This window comes from Pleurodeles waltl, chromosome 4_2, assembly GCF_031143425.1.
Source record: "Pleurodeles waltl isolate 20211129_DDA chromosome 4_2, aPleWal1.hap1.20221129, whole genome shotgun sequence".
Taxonomy (NCBI): domain Eukaryota; kingdom Metazoa; phylum Chordata; class Amphibia; order Caudata; family Salamandridae; genus Pleurodeles; species Pleurodeles waltl.
In genome coordinates, this window is record NC_090443.1 from 793,978,451 (window position 1) to 793,998,584 (window position 20,134).

Genomic DNA, 20,134 nt, shown 5'->3' on the forward strand with positions numbered 1-20,134 from the left:
AGTGATTGTTCTCCACAAGTCGAGCCGGGGGCTTCCGGCGGGAAACGCGAGTTGTTTCAAAGTTGCTTCTTTGTTGCAAAGTTGCAGTCTTTGGTGAACAGAGCCGCTGTCCTAGGGAGTTCTTGGTCCTTCTAGATGCAGGGCAGTCCTCTGAGGCTTCAGAGGTCACTGGTCCCTGTGGAAAGCGTCACTTGAGCAGTGTCTTTAGAAGTGGGGAGACAGGCCGGTAGAGAGGGCCAAAGCAGTTGGTGTCCCGCCCTCTTCTCTGCAGGGTTTTTCAGCTTAGCAGTCCTCTTCTTCTTAGGTTGCAGGAATCCGAGTTTCTACGTTCTGGGGAGTCCCTAAATACTGAATTTAGGGGTGTGTTTAGGTCTGGGGGGGTTAGTAGCCAATGGGTACTAGCCCTGAGGGCGGCTACACCCTCTTTGTGCCTCCTCCCTGAGGGGAGGGGGGCACATCCCTAATCCTATTGGGGGAACAGATGGAGGATTTCTAAAAGTTAGAGTCACCTCAGCTCAGGACACCTTGGGGGCTGTCCTGACTGGCCAGTGACTCCTCCTTGTTTTTCTCATTCTCTCCTCCGGCTTTGCCGCCAAAAGTGGGCCATGGCCGGAGGGGGCGGGCAACTCCACTAGCTGGAGTGCCCTGTGGTGCTGTAACAAAGGGGGTGAGCCTTTGAGGCTCACCGCCAGGTGTTACAGTTCCTGCAGAGGGAGGTGTGAAGCACCTCCACCCAGTACAGGCTTTGTTACTAGCCACAGAGTGACAAAGACACTCTCCCCATGTGGCTAGCAACATGTCTGGTGTGTGTCAGGCTGCTAAAACTAGTCAGCCTACACGGATAGTTGGTTAGCGTTTCAGGGGGCACCTCTAAGGTGCCCTCTGGGGTGTATGTTACAATAAAATGTGCACTGGCATCAGTGTGCATTTATTGTCCTGAGAAGTTTGATACCAAACTTCACAGTTTTCAGTGTAGCCATTATGGTGCTGTGGAGTTTGTGCATGACAGACTCCCAGACCATATACTCTTATGGCTACCCTGCACTTACAATGTCTAAGGTTTTGCTTAGACACTGTAGGGGCATAGTGCTCATGCACTTGTGCCCTCATCTATGGTATAGTACACCCTGCCTTAGGGCTGTAAGGCCTGCTAGAGGGGTGACTTATCTATACTTCATAGGCAGTGTGAGGTTGGCATGGCACCCTGAGGGGAGTGCTGTGTCGACTTAGTTGTTTTGTCCTCACTAGCACACACAAGCTGGCAAGCAGTGTGTCTGTGCTGAGTGAGGGGTCCCCAGGGTGGCATAAGACATGCTGCAGCCCTTAGAGACCTTCCCTGGCATCAGGGCCCTTGGTACCAGGGGTACCATTTACAAGGGACTTACCTGGATGCCAGGGTGTGCCAATTGTGGAAACAAAAGTACAGGTTAGGGAAAGAACACTGGTGCTGGGGCCTGGTTAGCAGGCCTCAGCACACTTTCAAATCAAAACTTAGCATCAGCAAAGGCAAAAAGTCAGGGGGTAACCATGCCAAGGAGGTATTTCCTTACAACCCCTGCCCTAGAAAGTGAGGAACCTTCCAGCCACAGAACTTTGTCTGTGTGTAATGTGATTAGATGTAGGCGTTCTCATAGATAGGCTACTAAAAGGGAAAGGGACGTCTCAGAGCTAAATATTGAAAGACCAGCTGCTACCAAGCTAGGAAAGAGGCAATAAAAAGGCTTGTTAAAACCAAAACAAAAATATTTTTCTCTTGCATTGTAAAGTTCAAAATGTGGCTTGAACAAAATTCATTATATTTAATTTTATTTTGTCTTTTTCTTTCCTGTGAACATGGAAATTAGAATTAGTTACCTACATTGTGACTGTGAGTCTTTATTACTGTACAATATACTGCAGTTAAACTGTTTGCCTTAGAAAAAAGTTTGTGTTATGTAAGCAGGTCGATCCCTCCCTTCAACAGCCCTTGTGGCATCATGAATTGAGTTGTGGGGGTAGTTCTTATTATACGAGCTGTCAACCTTAGGCTAAATTGGAAGCCTTTCTGGTTGCAATGTTGTGCAACACTGCAAAAGCTGCTATTATTTTGCATGCCACTTCAGGTGACTATTGCAGAGCACCACCACTTTTATGTAAGCAGCACAGTATAGCCTCAAGGAGTCCAAAAGTGTGCTCTATCACTGCGTTGGATTAGCTGTAAACAACATTGTATCCTGTTTAACTTAGTGTTGCAGCATTCAGATATAGGGTCATGATTGAAGAACGGAGAACATATGCACTGTCATCTAACCCAAACATAATGTTATATTTTAATTCAGTGCAAACGTATATAAAAATACATAATGTATATTAAAATAAATATCTAATAGAAAGTCTCTTCGTGAAAGTCGGTTGTATAGGCCACAGTGCCTGAAGATGTATGAATCATTTGTTGAATCTGGGAATGTAGCTACATCATCTGTTGTTAAGGAGCCTGTGTTGCATACATTTTTTATGTTTAAAGAGTGCTGGGTTTTCCTATTTCTATAGAAATATTCAATGGCCCACATCCTAAAACCTGTGGAAAAGGAGCCACATGAAAAATATAATTCAGATTGCTGCAAATCTTGGGCATTGTCAGGAAATGCAATGTGTCTGTTTACCATTTTTATAAAGGTCCCTCTGGTGCTATGAATCATAGGGTTACCTCTTTATTTCTTGTAGCTCAGGCAGCTCGGGAAGTGCTTCCTGAGCAGCATGATTTGTTTTTTTGTTTTACTTCGACGCCATCAGTGCTCAGGGACATATCTCAACCCCCTGAGCACTGATCCTCTTGGGACAGGTTTAGTTAAAAAGGGGGGAATCACTCCTCTGACCAGGGTATTCCTATTTGGGGATTGCAACAGGAAAGCGATCTCCTAAACACAGATACAACCAACCACTAGACAGCAGGGATTTTGGGGGAGAGACTCTTTGGACAAGGGCTTATGCCCCCCGCTCTATGAAATGTTTCAATAGAGGGGGGGTGATTACCTCATATCTGCCTCTGGGGTTCAGGAAGCCCACTAAACACCAAGGAAAAACAACAAAATAATATAGGGATGGGAGTGCCCACCATCGGCATGGCCATGCCCCAACCCCAAATGGACATAGATAGTCTTTTTGCCCACTAGGGGGCGGATGTGGGTTCTAACCTGCAATCTGCCCATCATGGATGACAAAAGCTGACTTGACAGCAGGGAAAAAAGGCATGGGGTGGGTGCTGCCCACCGGAGGTATGGACATACCCCATCCCAAAAGAGCACATATAGGGGGTCATTACATCCCTGGCGGACGGTGTTAAAGGTGCGGTAATACCGCAAACAGGCCGATGGAGAAAAAAAGGGAATCATGACCCTGGCAGAAACCGTCAACAAAAACAGACACTTTAACACACCGCCCGCTACGGCGTTACAGACAAGCAGCGCGGCGGTCACCGCCAACAGACAGGCGGAGGACAATGTACCGCCCATAGTATCACAACCCGCCAATCCGCCACCTTTTCCGGGGCAGATTCTCTGTGGATAAAAACACGGCGGAAACAGTTACTGCAATGGGAAAACGCTCACCTGAACACATCCCACGAGGAAGGAGGACACCATGAGCCGGAACTCCAAATCCTACCGGCCCTTGTATTCCTACTCATCTATGAAGACCAACGCCTGCGCCGGCGACGACAACGGTGAGTACTGCACCTATGACATAGGGGAGGGGGAGGCAAAAGTTAGGGACACACACACGCAACACACCCACCCCCACCCCACCCTCGCATATTGCAACACAAACACCAATGCATTCACAAAAATCACAGTAACAACCCACAACCCCCCCGGAAGAATGCAAAGACAAAACGAAATCAGTTCAAACATTGTAATGTATCAATATACATGTCTCAAAAATATACAGATATATTAGAAAATCATACAAAAGTATATACATTACGAGAAGTAGTGCAGATATGCACATAGAAATGTCCGTGCACCACTAGTCCAAAAATGCATGGGCGAGGCCCACACACAATACCTGTCCACACACGGAGAGAACACTGCCGGGGCATCACATAGAAATACTACAGGCACCTCAGGGGGAAGAGAAGGGGGGGCACCTCAGCCGCAGGTGTGCAAAGCCAGATCCACGACGGGGCTCCATGCCCATTGATGTATCCTGGGGAGTGCAAAGCCACAGTCTCTCAAGTCTCTACAGTGGGTGGCTTGCCCACTGTTCCATCCTGGGGAGTGCAAAGCCACAGTCTCTCAAGTCTAACAAGTGGGTGGCTTGCCCACTATTCCATCCTGGGGAGTGCAAAGCCACAGTCTCTCAAGTCTCTATAGTGGGTGGCTTGCCCACTGTTCCATCCTGGGGAGTGCAAAGCCACAGTCTCTCAAGTCTCTATAGTGGGTGGCTTGCCCACTGTTCCATCCTGGGGAGTGCAAAGCCACAGTCTCTCAAGTCTAACAAGTGGTTGGCTTGCCCACTATTCCATCCTGGGGAGTGCAAAGCCACAGTCTCTCAAGTCTCTATAGTGGGTGGGTTGCCCACTATTCCATCCTGGGGAGTGCAAAGCCACAGTTTCCAAAGTAGATATCAGCCTCCACTGGTTCTGGAGGGGGACTGGTGCCCAGACTGGATTAGTCTCCCCGTGGAAGTTCCTGTACCGTCACTGTCCCACCTGCACATGGGATAACGATGCTTGATGTGGCGGCCTTTTCATTCTTCCCCGGTACATGCCCTGTTCAGCGGTTCTTTGACATGGCGGTTCTCGACTGTTCTGCAGTGCTTTGCCATGGCAGTTCTGGACTGTTCAGCAGTGCTTTACCATGGCGGTTATGGACTGTTCAGCGGTGCTTTGCCATGGCGGTTCTGGACTGTTCAGCGGTGCTTTGCCATGGCGGTCTCTGGACTGGGCATTGATGTGTGGCATGATGTTTTCTGGACTGGGCATTGGTGTGTGGCATGACGTTCTCTGGACTGGGCATTGGTGTGTGGCATGACGTTCCCTCATTGCCCAGCGGGGCTGTGGCAGCCGGGCCCACAACAAAAAGGGGGAAAGGGGAGTGGGTAGCTAAAAAACTGAATATTTCTGTTCTTCCATTTTTGTTTTGTTTTATTTTTTCTTTATTTTGGTTGGTATTATTTTGGCTGGTGATTCCATTTTCGACTAGAGTATGTCACATTACTCATTAGTCCAGGGCTACTACGACTACGAGTGGACACAAGCAGCACAAGTAGATCACTGGTGGGGAGGAGGAAGAAAGCAGAAATATAATAAGAAGACAACTAAAAGAGAGAGAGAGATAGACAACCAAGCCAGAAAGAAAGAAAAGAGAAGAGAGGGCTCAAGAGAGAGAAAAGGAAAACCTTAGCAAGAGACAGAAGAAGATCTGAGATAGAAAGGAAGAAAAGTCAAAAGGAAGAAATAACCCAGGAAAAGCCAAAGGAAAGACAGCATGAAACGGGAAAAGGACTTAAAATAAAAGAGAGAAGAGCCAGACAGAACAGGAAAGAAGGGAGAGAAAGAGGAAAATAGTAGTTGTACTACGTACCTACCAACCAATGCACTTGCATTCTTCTTTCTTTCCATGCGCCTGCTGAGTCACCATCTGGGAAAAGAAGAATACAGAGGGAGAGAGAGAGAGTGAAGACCACGTGGGAATGCAAAGGAAAAGACAAGAACAAATAGAGAATAAGGAATAGTATTACAAGACTGTAATATCCTCAAAAAAATTCAATAAACCTCAAACATTATACTATCCATTGTGAGCCTCCATTACTGTGACCCTGTTACACACACGTTCTTTTGTGTCCCTACATAACATCGGGTCTAATTCAGCAATGAGACACAAAATAAGATTGCTACATAAACTATATATAGGATAAATCTCCTGCTGAGTCTACTAGAATAAATTCACCCTGACTCTGAAAATGCATTTCTGTCTTCTCTGCTGGTGTGAAGCACAACCCTCATCCTCCCTGACAGATCATACAGAGCATCCATTGGGGAAAAAGTGTTTCCTTTCATTTCATAGCTTCCACCTGATTGGCATATTCTCCCATTTGATGATAATTTATGAATGCAAATAGCTGTTTTTGTGATCATTGGCCATTGGCCATTTGGGAATGGTTAATACATACCATTTAGAAAATGCAATTAGGGATTCATAAAAAAGTAATCGCTAATTCCAATCACAAAGATAATGGAACTTAAACCACTTTGATACGTGTTAGAACTGTCAGCCTTAGGGTGGCCTTCCCCCAAACATGCTGCCTTTACCCTCCTATTTTTCTGAATTTCGTTATGCTGGTCGTAGGACTCGAGCACTGGTTAGCCATGATAAAGGGCACAAAGTGTTTATGCTAACTCCCTAAAACATGGTAAAATTGGCATACAGCTAATTGGCTTCTTTGATTCACTTATAAGTCCCTAGGAAAGTAGTGTAGAATATATATATGATACTAGTGGGCCTGCAGCAATTATTGTGCCACCCACTTAAGTAGCCTATTAAAAGATGTCCCAGGCCTGCCATTGAAGCCTGTATGAAGTTTTATCTGCCAATTCAACTAGGCAAAAAAAAAAAACTTGCCAGGCCTTAAACTCCCCTTTACTCATATAAATCACCATTAGATAGGCCTTGGTAGCCCATACAACAGGGTGCTTTGTAGTTAAAAGCTTGCACATGCACTTTTACGTTTTCATGTTCTGGTAGTGAGAACTCACAAATTCATTTTTCAAAATTTTGAGGGTTACTTCTCCCATAGGATAACATTTGGTTGCATTCTTACATGTAATAAGTGCTAACACTTGATTGGAGGCAGGTAGGAATTTTATGTGTGGAGTCTGAGAAAATGTAATTTACAATCTTCCTTAACGTTAAAGTTGGATTTTAAGTCACAATTTTGAAACTGTCACTTTTAAAATGTTGGCATTTTCCTGTCCTATTTGGTGCCTGCAGCCTGCCCCTGTGTCACATCACTAGGCGTAGTTGACAGTTAAACTTTGTATATTCCTCCCAGACCAGTCAGCCACACAATAGAGGGAATAGGTATGCCTGGCTGTGACATCACAGGCAGGCTGGGGCGGGGGGCACAGCTGGGCATAGCCCCATTTGCAAATCAAAAGGCTGCACCCTGCCTTCACACAAATACTTCACGCTAGTCCATCATACCTGCAACCAAGAAGGAGCCAGGGCAGAATGGGAGGCAATTCCAAGCGCTTCGAAGGGAATCTCTGTAAACTTTGTATAAAAATATGACCCTCAGACCCACTCTTGAGTACACATCTGGACCTGTGGAAGACTGAGAAGAAGAACGTCTGTGCTGCTCTGCTGCAAGAAGGATTGCTACTCCGCTACCTGAGGAAAAAGGACTGGACCTAGATCTTGAACCCAGGACCACCCCACCAGAGTGATTGAAAGGCTAATTGGCTGGCCTCCTGATCAGAGCCTCAGGGACAGAATAGGCTCTAACCATTTTGAACACTGCACCTGGAATCTGCCTGCTGTATGTCCTAACCCCTAGTGCCACCCCAGCCCTGGTCCTTTGGAAGTGGACCTGAAGTGCTCTGCCAGACCAACTGTGCTCCTAGCAGAACCAGTTCAGAGTTCACCATACAGCTCTGCATTGGAACTGCCACTGCACTATGCATCCTAGAGGCAGGACCTTGCATCATAACCCCTCAGCTGTGCGAAGCATCCTCAATATGAGACCTTGCAATGCTCAGTAACCAAGATGTAAGGGATTTTGTTCAGCGATTAGACTAACTCGGCCTCCATATTCGGCCTGCACTCCACTGTGGTCAGTGTGAACTTGTAACTTTGTCCTGGTCCAGGGCGACCAGATACCCACAGTTGGCACTTTGTGCTTGTTGGAAATGGCCTTCTGTGCAGGGTCACACCCAAACATTTTGCCTTTTCCCTCCACTTTTTGCTGAACTCATTTTGTTGGCCTTAGGTCTCTGTGCACTTTACCACTGGTAACCATTACTAAAGTGCTTGTGCTCTCTCACCTAAACATGGTTTGATTGGTATAGAACTAATTGGCATATTTAATCTACTTACAAGTCCCTAGGGAAGGGCACTACATGTGCCCTGAGTCTGTAAGTTAAATGCTACTAGTGGGCCTGCAGCACCGCTTGGGTCACCCACTTAAGTAGCACTTTAAAACAAGCCCAGGGTCTGTCATCGCAGCCTAAAGGCAGAAACACAGTGCCATCTCCACCTGGCATTTAAATACCCTTGAGAAGCCTTAAACTCCCCTTTATTACATATAGGCCACACTTATGGTAGGCCATAGGTATCCCATAGGGCAGAGTGCCATGTAATTATAAGGCAGGATATATACCATTAAGTTGTAAAAGTCCTTGTAGTGAAAAACTCTCAAATTCGTTTTTTACTACTATCTTCTTATAGGATAGCATTGGGGATTCCTTTTTATAAGCTGTAATTCCTGATTGGGAAGGAGTAGATCTATCATGTTTAGTACCGATGAAATCGTAATGAGAAATCCTCTTTAACCCCTCGGGTGCCTGGGACGAGCTGGTCTTACTCTCAGCTATGGTTGCTGTGTGCTGAGGACGGGACCAGCTTGTCCTGCAGCAGGCCCACACCCCCCAGTCAGGGATGGAAGGGGAATTACTTCCCCTTTCACCCCCGACCTCCCCCGAGCGGTCTGATGACGTCGGCATGTCCACAGCGCACCAAGGCCATTAAATGCTGCCGGGGACGCGCTGGAAGCTATTTGCTTCCAGCGCGTTTGTAGAGTGAACCTTCTTCAGGTGAGTCCTTCTCCTTGGTGGGTTGGAGGAGGGGAAACAGGCACAGGGGGAAAGAAAATAGTTTTTCCTTTCCCTCTGTGCCTGTTTTGAATGGATTCCTGCTCCACGTGGCGGGCGAGGCCCACAATCGTGGAGCAGGAATTCATCCACTGGACACTAGGGATGTTTTTTTCAGTTTTTAGGGGAGCGACCCCTAGGCAAGGTGCGCTCCCCTGGGGGCAACCAAGGATCAGTGTTTCGGGTCCCCCCAGGGGCTAGATCGGCTGTTTTTCAGCCAATCTGCCCTGTGGGGGGTCGAAACCCACTAGGCACCATGGATTTGTTTTATTTTACATTTTAGGACAGCAACCCCTTTGACAAGGGTCGCTGCCCTGGATTCAAAATAGTTTTCTACATTTTAGCACCCCTGGGGCTAGATCAGCCATTTGTTTGGCCGATCTGGCCCGGGGGTCCAAACCCACCAGATACCAGGGATTGTTGTTTGTGTATGTGTTTTTTGTTTGTTGGGGGACCCCTTGGGCAAAGGTCATGCCCCTTAGGGGGCCATATTGTTGTAAGCCATTTCTGCCTCCAGGGGCCTATTATTTTTAGGCTGATCTGCCCCAAAGGGGGCCATAAGCCAGCTGACGCCAGGGATTTTTTTCTTTGTCTTTATTTTTGTGTTGGGGTGCCATCTTTGGCAAGGGTCACCCCCCCCCCAAAAGGGGGCACAGAACTGTTGGCCATTTATGCCCCCTTGGGGGAAGATCCGCCTATTTCTTTTAGACCCATCTGCCCTCAAGGGGGGGCAGAATCCACTTATGCACCAGGGATCTTGTGTGTGTTTTGTGTGGGGGCGGCAGCCCCTTTGGAAAGGGTTGCCCCCCATGGGGGCACATTACTATTACATTACTATTTTTTTTAGGCCCATCTGCCCTCAAGGGGGGGGCAGAAGCCAACAAGACACCAGGGATTTCATTAAGTTTTTTTTTTTGTGTGGTGGTGGCCCCTTGGGCAAGGGTCACTCCCCCAAAGGAGGCATACATCTGTTAGCCATTTCTGTTCCCCTAAGTGTCAGATCAGCCTATTTTTTGTAGGCCCATCTGACCCAAAGGGTGGCATAATCCACTTAGGCACCAGGGGTCTTCTGTGTGTTCTATGTGGGGGGGTGGCCCCTTTGGCAAGGGTCCACCCCAAAGGGGCACATTACTGATGGCCATTTCTGCCCCCATTGGGATCAGATCGGCCTATTTTTTTTAGAAGCCACCAAGATACCAGGGATTTTTAAATTTTTAGTTTTTTTGTGTGGGGTGGCCCCTTGGGCAAGGGCGGGGTCCCCCAAGTGGGGAACAAAACTGTTGGCCATTTCTGCCCCCCTTGGGGGTAGATCATCCTTTTTTTTGTAGGCCTATCTGCCCCCAAGGAGGGCAGAAACCACTAGACACCAAGCAAAATGTCTAAATGTTGGGTGTTTGTCAACTAGCAAAGTATTTGCATTTGTGATTACAACAGTTCATTTCTCCTTTTTGTTCTAGTGAAAGCTTTTGCTTCCTTTGCTGTAGCTCCTTGACGTTTTGGCACAGGTTGACCTGACGTTTGCATAGTTGCATGGTTTAGGTAAGAAAAAACAATTTACTCCAAAAGAGTATTGTTGCCATGCATTAATGACATGTTTGTAGGTGGTGTACTATATGCAGGATTGTGTATGAAATTGTCCTTAGATTTGTGCACAATGGTATTTGTGCTGTCTTATGTCTAATTTTATTTTCCTTTTTCTTTTTAGTGGGATATCATTGGTGATTGCTGTGTTTGTGCAGAGTAGTTGCTGGTGAGTCTAGCTTTTTCAGGCAAGTGAGTGGTATTGTTTTTGAGTTCATAACTCTTTGTGATAAAGCCACACTTTGTTTGTTACTTATTCTAGACAGTGCAGGTTGTTGTTGCCAATCCATTTGTTGTTAGAAAGGATTGTGGCTAGCCGCAGGGTGACCGCTCAGCAGGTTGTTGGTATGCTTTTTGAGTCGTCTTCTGATCATGGTTACGAGACCGACTCTGCATCTGAGGCAGGCGAGGAAGTGAGAGATTCTGGCAGTGAATTTTCTGTCCAAGAGGAATCTTCTGATGAGGAAGCCACTCAGAGTGCAGAGGAAGGGACTGTTTTAGAGGAGGACACTGATGTGCCAATAGTGCAGCAGCCTGGGGCTAAAAGGTTTCCCATTGGAGGACCTGAACTCTGCGTTGCCTCAAACATGGAGCAGCAAGAGTTGCCTGCCTTTACTGGTCTCCCAGGGTGTAGAGTAAATACAGAAAAGGTTTTGCCTGTCAATTTTTTTCAGTTGTTTATGGACAATGTATTTTTGGAAGAGATTGTTGAGCAGACAAATTTTTATGTGGAGCAGTATTTGAGGGACAATGCTGCCCGACTTAGGGCACAGTCTAGAGCTACCCAGTGGATTCCCACAAATCTGAAAGAGTTGAAATAGTTCTTGGTTTTGACTTTTTTGGCGGGGTTGACAAGGAAGCCGTCACTGGCTTCTTATTGGTCTACTAGTCCCTTGATGGCCATATTTCCTGCAACCATGACTTGTAATTGGTATTTGCTTCTTCTTCGGCTGCTGCATTTTGTTGACAATGCTTTAGCCTTGCCCGAGCACACCCTGATTCTGACCATCTTTTTAAGATTATGCCTGTCCTTGATCATTTTGTAGATTGTTTTTCAGAGGTCTATGTTCCAGGGAAAGAAATATTTGTAGATGAGTCTTTTGTCCTGTTCAAGGGGCTTTTGGTTTGTGCGCAGTACACTCCTAGCAAGAGGGCACAGGATGGAATTAAGATGTATATGTTGTCTGAAAGTAGTACAGGATATGTTTATAATTTCCAGGTCTACACTAGTAGGGATTCCAATATTTACCACCCTGGTTGGCCACCCAGTTTTGGAGTCAGTGAGAAAATTGTGTGGGAACTTGGTAGACAACTGGTTAAAAAAGGTCACCATTTGTATCTAGATAAGTTCTACACTGGAGTGCAGTTGTTCAGGGAATTATTCAGAGTGGGCACTGTTGCTTGTAGTAAACTCTGCTCTAACCGGAAAGGCTATCCAAGGGAGCTTGTTTGTAAAAAACCTGAGAGGGGATAGTGCAGTGCCTTGCATAATAATGAGCTGGTAACTCTGAAATTTGCAGACAGGAGGGATGTGTACATGCTGACTACCATCCATGATGAGCGTACTTCCCCTGTGACTGTTTGGGATCAGGCTGCCGAAGTGCACAAACCTGCATGCATTTTGGACTACAATAAGCACATGGGTGGTGTTGATAGAGTTGATCAGAGGTTGGAACCTTACACTGCTGTTCGTAAGTCTTACGGTTGGTATAAAACAATTGGCCATCCATTTGTTTCATTTAACAACTTTTAATGCTTTTATTGTGTTCAAGGATTGTTTCCCTGAGTCAAGTATGAAATTTGTTAAATTTCAGGAGTCAGTGATAGAGAGCCTTAGGTCTATATTTTTACTTTTTTAGCACCGCATTTGCATCATTTTTTTACTCAAAAGTGGCGCAAACATACAAAACGTAATTGTGTTTTGTAAGTTTGCGCCGCTTTTGCGTAAAAAAATGACGCAAATGCGGCGCTAAAAAAGTATAAATACGGACCTTATTGAGTTGGAACTGGCAGGAGTTCCTAGAGAAGCAGTGGTGGAGGATGTGGCTAGATTGAAAGATCACCACTTTCCTGATCACGTTCCTCCCACAGCCAAAAAAGACTTTCCCACTAAGAAATGTAGAGTCTGTGCCCAAAGAGGTATCCGGAGGGAGACTTGGATGTACTGCCCTGATTGTCCTTCAAAGCCTGGGCTGTGTGTGGCTGGCTGGTTCAGGAGTATGAAAGTGATGGTCCCTTGAATGGCACTGTCTGCTGATGCCAGTGTTGTAATGTGCTGGGCCCGTGGGAATGGTCTTGTGCATGTCATGTATGAAAGGTGTGTGAATGGACTGTAAAACGGTTGGTGCTTTGATGCGGCTTTACAGCTCACGAGCTGTGAATCATTGGTTCAGTTTTTTGGCCTTTCAGTTATTAAGAGAGCATTTCATTTTTGTGAAATCTCTTGTAAATACAATTTGAACTACTGAACCATTACTCACCCTTGTCCCAAATCCAACCAGTATGTGTGGTAAAAATGAAAAAATCTGCTCAGCTGTAATCAGGTGTCGGAGCCCACCCTGACATGTTAGATGTCTCAAGTGGGACCCCAGCATACCACCAACTTGGTTGGTGGGTGAGGGGTCTTTTTAACATAACCTCAGTGTGTTTCTTTTCACAATTTTAGTGTTTGGAACATCACAGAAGGAAGTGGACACATCAAAATGATCTATTACAAAATTACTTGTTTTTGCAGGGGGGTACTTGCGTTTTTGGTCCCGGGTGCGGTGGTCATCTAGGGAAACCTACCAAACCCAGACTTTTTTGAAAACTAAACACCCAGTGGAGTCCAGGGAGGTGTGGCTTGTGTGGATCTCCGAACATTTTCTTACCCATACTCCCTGTAAACCTCAAAATTTGCTTAAAAAAGCATATTCTCCTCACTTTTCTTTGTAGGATCACCACACAGCACAAATTTCCTATCACCCAACATTCCCCTCAGCCTCCCTAGTAAAATTATATCTCACTTGTGTGGGTCCCCAAAGCAGAGTCAGCCTAAAAATGTATAAAAAAGAAATTGTGCTTATCAACTCGCTGTGCTATCCCCTCAATCTCTACATGTTTTTGGCCTGTTGCAGGCACCTGGGCCACCCACACAAGTGAGGTATCATTTTTGTCAGCAGACCGAGGGAACATTGGGTGGTAGGACATTTGTACCGACACAGTGATCCTACAAAGAAAAGTGTGGAAGATGTGATTTTTTAACTATATTTAAGAAACTGTTGGGGGATCCATGCAAGCCACACCTCCCTGGACTCCGCGGGTGTCTAGTTTTAAAAAATGGCTGAGTTTGGTAGGTTTCCCTAGAGGACCACTGCACCTGGGACCAAAAACGCAGATCCCCACACCCCCCCACAAAAACAGGTAATTTTGTAATAGATCATTTTGTGTTTTGGGGCGTTTCCGGACACGGACACTGGGTCTAGCCACACAGGTGAGATACTATTTTGGGTAATAGAACCTGTTGAGAGACCCACAATTCACTCCATCCTGGATTCCCCTAGGGATCTAGTTTTAAAAAATACACAGGTTTGGTGGGTTTCCCTAGGTGCCGGCTGAGCTAGAGGCCAGAATCCACAGCTAGGCTCTTTGCAAAAAGCAGGGCAGTTTTGTTTGGGAAAATATGATGTGTGCATGTTGTGTTTTGGGGCATTTCCTGTTGCGGGCAATAGGTCTACCCACACAAGTGAGGTACCATTTTTATTGGAAGACTTGGGGGAACACTGGGTAGAAGGAGGTTTGTGGCTCCCCTCAGATTCCAGAACTTTCCACCAACGAAATGTGAGGAAAAAGTGTTTTTTTTGCCAAATCTTGAGGTTTGCAAAGGATTCTGAGTAATGGAACCAGGTGAGAGCCCCATAAGTCATCCCATCCTGAATTCCCCAGGTGTCTAGTTTTAAAAAATGCACAGGGTTGGTAGGTTTCCCTAGGTGCCAGCTGAGCTAGAGGCCAAAATCCACAGCTAGGCACTCTGCAAAAAACAGGTCAATTTTCTTTGGGAAAATGTGATGTGTCTACGTTGTGTTTTGGGGCATTTCCTGCAGCGGGCACCAGGCCTAACCACACAAGTGAGGTACCATTTTCATCGGGAGATATGGGGGAATGCTGGGTAGAAGGGAGTTTGTGGCTCCCCTCAGATTCCACAATTTTCCATCACTGAAATTTGAGGAAAAAGTGTTTTTTAGCCAAATTTTGACGTTTGCAAAGCATTCTGGGTAATATAACCTTGTGAGAGCCCCACAAGTCACCCCATCCTGGATTCCCTAGTGGTCTAGTTTTCAAAACTGCACAAATTTGGTAGATTTCCCTAGGTGCCGGCTGAGCTAGAGACCAAAATCCACAGCTAGGCACTTTGCAGAAAACAGGTCGATTTTCTTTGAAAAAATTTGATGTGTCCATGTTGTGTTTTGGGGTTTTTCTGTCGCAGGCACTAGGCCTACCCACACAAGTGAGGTACCATTTTTATCAGGAGACTTGGTGGAATGCTGGGTAGAAGAAAGTTTGTGGCTCCCCTCAGATTCCAGATCTTTCTATAACCGAAATTTGAGGAAAAAGTGTTTTTTTGCCAAGTATTGAGGTTTGCCAAGGATTTCCTGGTAATAGAACCTGCTGAGACCCCACAAATCACCCGATCCTGTATTCCCTGGGTGTCTAGTTACACACAATGCACAGGTTTGGTAGGTTTCCCTAGGTGCTGGCTGAGCTAGAGGCCAAAATCCACAGCTAGGCACTTTGCAAAAAACAGGTCAGTTTTATTTGGGAAAATGTGATGTGTCCACTTTGTGTTTTGGGGCATTTTCTGTCGCGGGCACTAGGCCTACCCACACAAGTGAGGTACCATTTTTATCAGGAGACGCGGAGGAATGCTGGGTAGAAGAAAGTTTGTGGCTCCCCTCAGATTCCAGAACTTTCCATCACCGAAATTTGAGGAAAAGTGTTTTTTTGCCAAATTGTGAGGTTTGCCAAGGATTTCTTGGTAATAGAACCTGCTGAAACCCCCCAAGTCACCCGATCCTGGATTCCCTAGGTGTCTAGTTTAAAAAAATGCACAGGTTTGGTATGTTTCCCTAGGTGCCGGCTGAGCTAGAGGCCAAAATCAACAGCTAGGCCCTTTGTGAAAAACAGGTCAGTTTTCTTTGGGAAAATGTTATGTGTCACACGTTGTGTTTTGGGGCATTTCCTGCCGCGGGCACTAGGCCTACCCACAAAAGTGAGGTACCATTTTTATCGGGAGACTTGGCGCTGGGAAGAAGGAAGTTTGTGACTCTCTTCAGATTCCAGAACTTTCTATCACCGAAATATGAGTAAAAGGTGTTTTTTTGGCCAAATTTTGATGTTTGCAAAGGATTCTGGGTAACAGCCCCACAAGTCACAGCATCCTGGATTCCTTTAGGTGTCTAGTTTGCGTGGTAGCTTTCCCTAGGTGACAGCTGAGCTAGAAGCCAAAATCCACAGCTAGGCACTTTGCAAAAAGCAGGTCAGTTTTCTTTGGGAAAATGTGATGTGTCCACATTGTGTTTTGGGGCATTTCCTGTCGCAGGCACTAGGCCTACCCACACAAGTGAGGTACCACTCTTATCGTGAGACTTGGGGGAACACTGGGTAGAAGGAAGCTTGTGGCTCCCCTCATATTCCAGAACTTTCCATCACGGAAATGTGAGGAAAAACTGTTTTTTTGCCAAATTTTCAGGGTTGCAAAGGACTCTGGGTAATAGAACCTGGTGAGAGCCCCACAAGTCACCCCATCCTGGATTTCCCTAGATGTCCAGTTTTCAAAAACGTACAGGATTGGTAGGTTTCCCTAGGTGCCAGCTAAGTTAGATGCCAAATTCCACAGCCAGGCACTTTGCAAAAAACAGGTCAGTTTTTTGGGGGAAAATGTGATGTGTCCACATTGTGTTTTGGGGCATTTCCTGTCACAGGCACTAGGCCTACCCACACAAGTGAGGTACCATTTTTATCAGGGGATGTGGGGGAATGCTGAGTAGAAGGAAGTTTGTGGCTCCCCTTAGATTCCAGAACTTTCCATCCCTGAAATGTGAGGAAAACGTGTTTTTTTGCTAAATTTTGAGGTTGGCAAAGGACTCTGGGTAATAGAACTTAGTGAGAGCCCCACAAGTCACCCCATCCTGGATTCCCCTAGATGTCTAGTTTTCAAAAATGGACAGGTATGGTAGGTTTCCCTAGGTGCCAGCTGAGCTAGATGCCAAAATCCACAGCTAGGCACGTTGCAAAAAACAGGGCAGTTTTCTTTGGGAAAATGTGATGTGTGCATGTTGTGTTTTGGGGCATTTCCTGTTGCAGGCACTAGGCCTACCCACACAAGTGAGGTACTATTTTTATTGGGAGACTTGGGGAAACACTGGGTAAATGGAAGTTTGTGGCTCCCCTCAGATTCCAGAACTTTCCATCAACGAAATGTGAGGAAAAGGTGTTTTTTGCCACATTTTGAGGTTTGTAAAGGATTCTGGGTAATAAAACCAGGTGAGAGTCCCACAGGTCATCCCATCCTGGATTACGCCAAGTGTCTAGTTTTCAAAAATGCACAGGTTTGGTGGGTTTCTCTAGGTAGCAGCTGAGCTAGAGGCCAAAATCCACAGCTAGGCATTTTGCAAAAAACAGGTCAGTTTTCTTTCAGAAAATGTGATGTGTCCACATTGTGTTTTGGGGTATTTCCTGTCGTGGGCACTAGGCCTACCCACACAAGTGAGGTACCATTTGTATTGGGAGACTTGGGGGAACACTGGATAGAAGGAAGTTTGTGACTCCCCTCAGATTACAGAACTTTCCATCACTGAAATATGAGGAAAAAGTTGTGGATTTATTGTGCCAAATTTTGATGTTTGCAAAGGATTCTGGTTAATAGAACCTGGTGAGAGCCCCACAAGTCACCCGATCCTGGATTCCCCTAGATGTCTAGTTTAAAAAAGTGCGCAGGTGTGGTAGGTTTCCCCAGGTGCTAGCTGAGCTAAAGGTCAAAATCCACAGCTAGGCACTTTGCAAAACACAGGGCAGTTTTCTTTGAGAAAATGTGATGTGTCCACCTTGTGTTTTGGGGCATTTCCTGCCGCAGGCACTAGGCATACCCATACAAGTGAGGGACCACTTTTATGGGGGATTTGAGGGAATACTGGGTAGAAGGAAGTTTGTGGCTCCCCTCAGATTCCAGAATTTTCCATCACCGGAATTTGAGGAAAAGCTGTTTTTTTGCCAAATTTTGAGGTCTGCAAAGGATTCTGGGTAGTAGAACCTGGTGAGAGCCCTAATAGTTATCCCATCCTGGATTTCCCTAGGTGCCTAGTTTTAAAAAATGCACAGGTTTGGTAGGTTTCCGTAGGTGCCGGTTGAGCTATAGGCCAAAATCCACAGCTAGGCACTTTGCAAAAAAACAGTCAGTTTGTTGGGGGAAAATATGATGTGTCCACGTTGTGTTTTGGGGCATTTCCTGCTGCGGGTACTAGTCCTAACCACCCAAGTGAGGTACCATTTTTTATCGGGAGATATGGGGGAATGCTGGGTAGAAGGGAGTTTGTGGCTCGTCTCAGATTCCAGAACTTTTCATCTCCAAATGTGAGGAAAAAGTATTTTATTTGCCAAACTTTGAGGTCTGCAAAGGATAACAGAACGAACCTAGTGAGAGCCCCACAAGTCACACCATTCTGAATTTTCCCAGGTGCCAGCTGACCTAGAGGCCAAAATCCACAGCTAGGCACTTGCCAAAAAAAAGGTCAGTTTTTTTGGGGAAATGTGGTGTCCCTGTTGTGTTTTGTGGCATTTCCTGTTGCGGGCACTAGGTCTACCCACACAAGTGAGGTATCATTTTTATGGGGAGACATGAGGGAATGCTGGGTGGAAGGAAATTTGTGTCTCCTCTCAGATTCCTGAACTTTCTATCACCGAAATGTGAGGAAAAAGTGTTTTTGTTTGCCAAATGCTGAGGATTGCAAAGGATTCTGGGTAACAGAACCTGGTGAGAGCCCCACAAGTCACCTCATCCTGGATTCCCCTAGGTGTCTAGTTTTTAAAAATGCACAGATATGGTACAATGTCCTAGGCGCCGGCTGCGCTAGAGGCCAAAATCCACAGTTAGGCACTTTCCAAAAAACATGTTAGATTTCAATGTAAAAATGTGATGTGTCCATGTTGCGTTTCCTGTTGCGGGCATTAGGCCTAGCCACACAAGTGAAGTACAATTTTTATCGGGATACTTAGGGGAACACAGAATAGAAGAACAAGAGATATTGCCCCTTATCTTTCTCTACATTTTCCTTCTAAATGTAAGACAATCTGTAAAAAAGACGGCGGTTTGAGAAATGGTCTGTAATTCACATGCTAGTATGGGGACCCCAAAATTCAGAGATGTGCAAACAACCACTGCTTGTCAACACCTTTTCTTGTGCTCATTTTGGAAATACCAAGGTTTCCTTGACTCTTTATATTTTAACAAATAAATTGTTGTGTACCCATTATACAATGAAAACCCATTGCAAGGTGCAGCTAATTCATTGGCTCGGGGTACCTAGGGTTCTTGATGAACCTACAAGCCCTATATATATCCCCGCAACCAGAAGAGTCCAGTAGATGTAACGGTATATTGCTTTTGAAAATTTTACATCGCAGGAAAAAGTTACAGAGTAAAACATGTAGAGAAATGGCTGGTTTTTCACCTCAATATCATTTTTTTTATTTCAGCTGTTATTTTCTGCAGGAACCTACACGAATGACCCCTTACTGAATTTAGAATGTTGTCTACTTTTCAGAAATGTTTAGCTGCCTGGGATCCAGCATTGGTTTCATACCCATTTCTGTCGCTAAAGGGAAGAAGGCTAAAAGCACAAATAGTAAAAATGGTGTATGTCCCAGTAAAATGCCAACAGTGTGTGAAAAATGTGGTTTTCTGATTCAAGTCTGCCTGTTCCTGAAAGCTGGGAAGATGGTGATGGTAGCACAGCAAACCCCTTCTTGATGCTATTTCAGGGGGAAAAAAACACATGCTTTCTTCTGCAGCACTTTTTTCCTGTTTTTTCAAAAAACGAAATTTTAGGTGTATTTTGGCTAATTTATTGGTCTCCTCCGGAGAACCCACAAACTCTGGGTACCTCTAGAATCCCTAAGATGTTGGGAAAAAAAGGATGCAATTTTGGCATGATTAGCTTATGTGGACAAAATGTTATGAGGGCCTAAGCACAAACTGACCCAAATAGCAAAACAAATGCCTGCCACCTGAGGGGGGAAAATGCCTGGCAGCAGAGGGGTTAATGGGAGAGTTGGATTTTTGGTTACAATTTTGAAAATGCCACTTTTAGAAAACTAAAAGAACATATGATGGATGGAGTGCTAGAAAATTAAAAATTCACCCCTAGTCACAGATTTAGGTTTAATCCATTGTTTTTTGCTCACCATGCCACCCCAGTTTGGACCCAGCCGTATGTAGCTCATATGGGGTAAGTATAAAATCAAACCTTGGTGCTCAACCCATTCCACTGAATTCTTATATCCATAGGTCACTTTGAAAAAAAGGTTTTGGAAAAGGCAAAAAAATACAGATTATAGGGGATCATGAACCTATAGGCCAGAAACTTATATTATACCAATGGATTCATTATCAAAGGTGGTTACTCTTGAATGTATATTACACCACGCTATCTAAAGCGCCTCCAGAGGGTTACT

At 45.5% G+C, this 20,134-nt stretch overlaps 1 long non-coding RNA gene across 1 annotated transcript in view; it reads right to left on the minus strand.

Moving 5' to 3' along the window:
- Positions 1–3,874: 3,874 nt before the first annotated feature.
- The window catches only part of LOC138293298 (uncharacterized), a 53,386-nt gene continuing 37,126 nt past the window's right edge, over positions 3,875–20,134 (minus strand). The window contains exons 2-3 of the long non-coding RNA XR_011202954.1: positions 5,562–5,618; positions 3,875–5,251 (exon numbers count right to left, since the gene is read on the minus strand). This is a non-coding gene — a long non-coding RNA (uncharacterized lncRNA). The remainder of the gene's footprint in view (positions 5,252–5,561; positions 5,619–20,134) is intronic.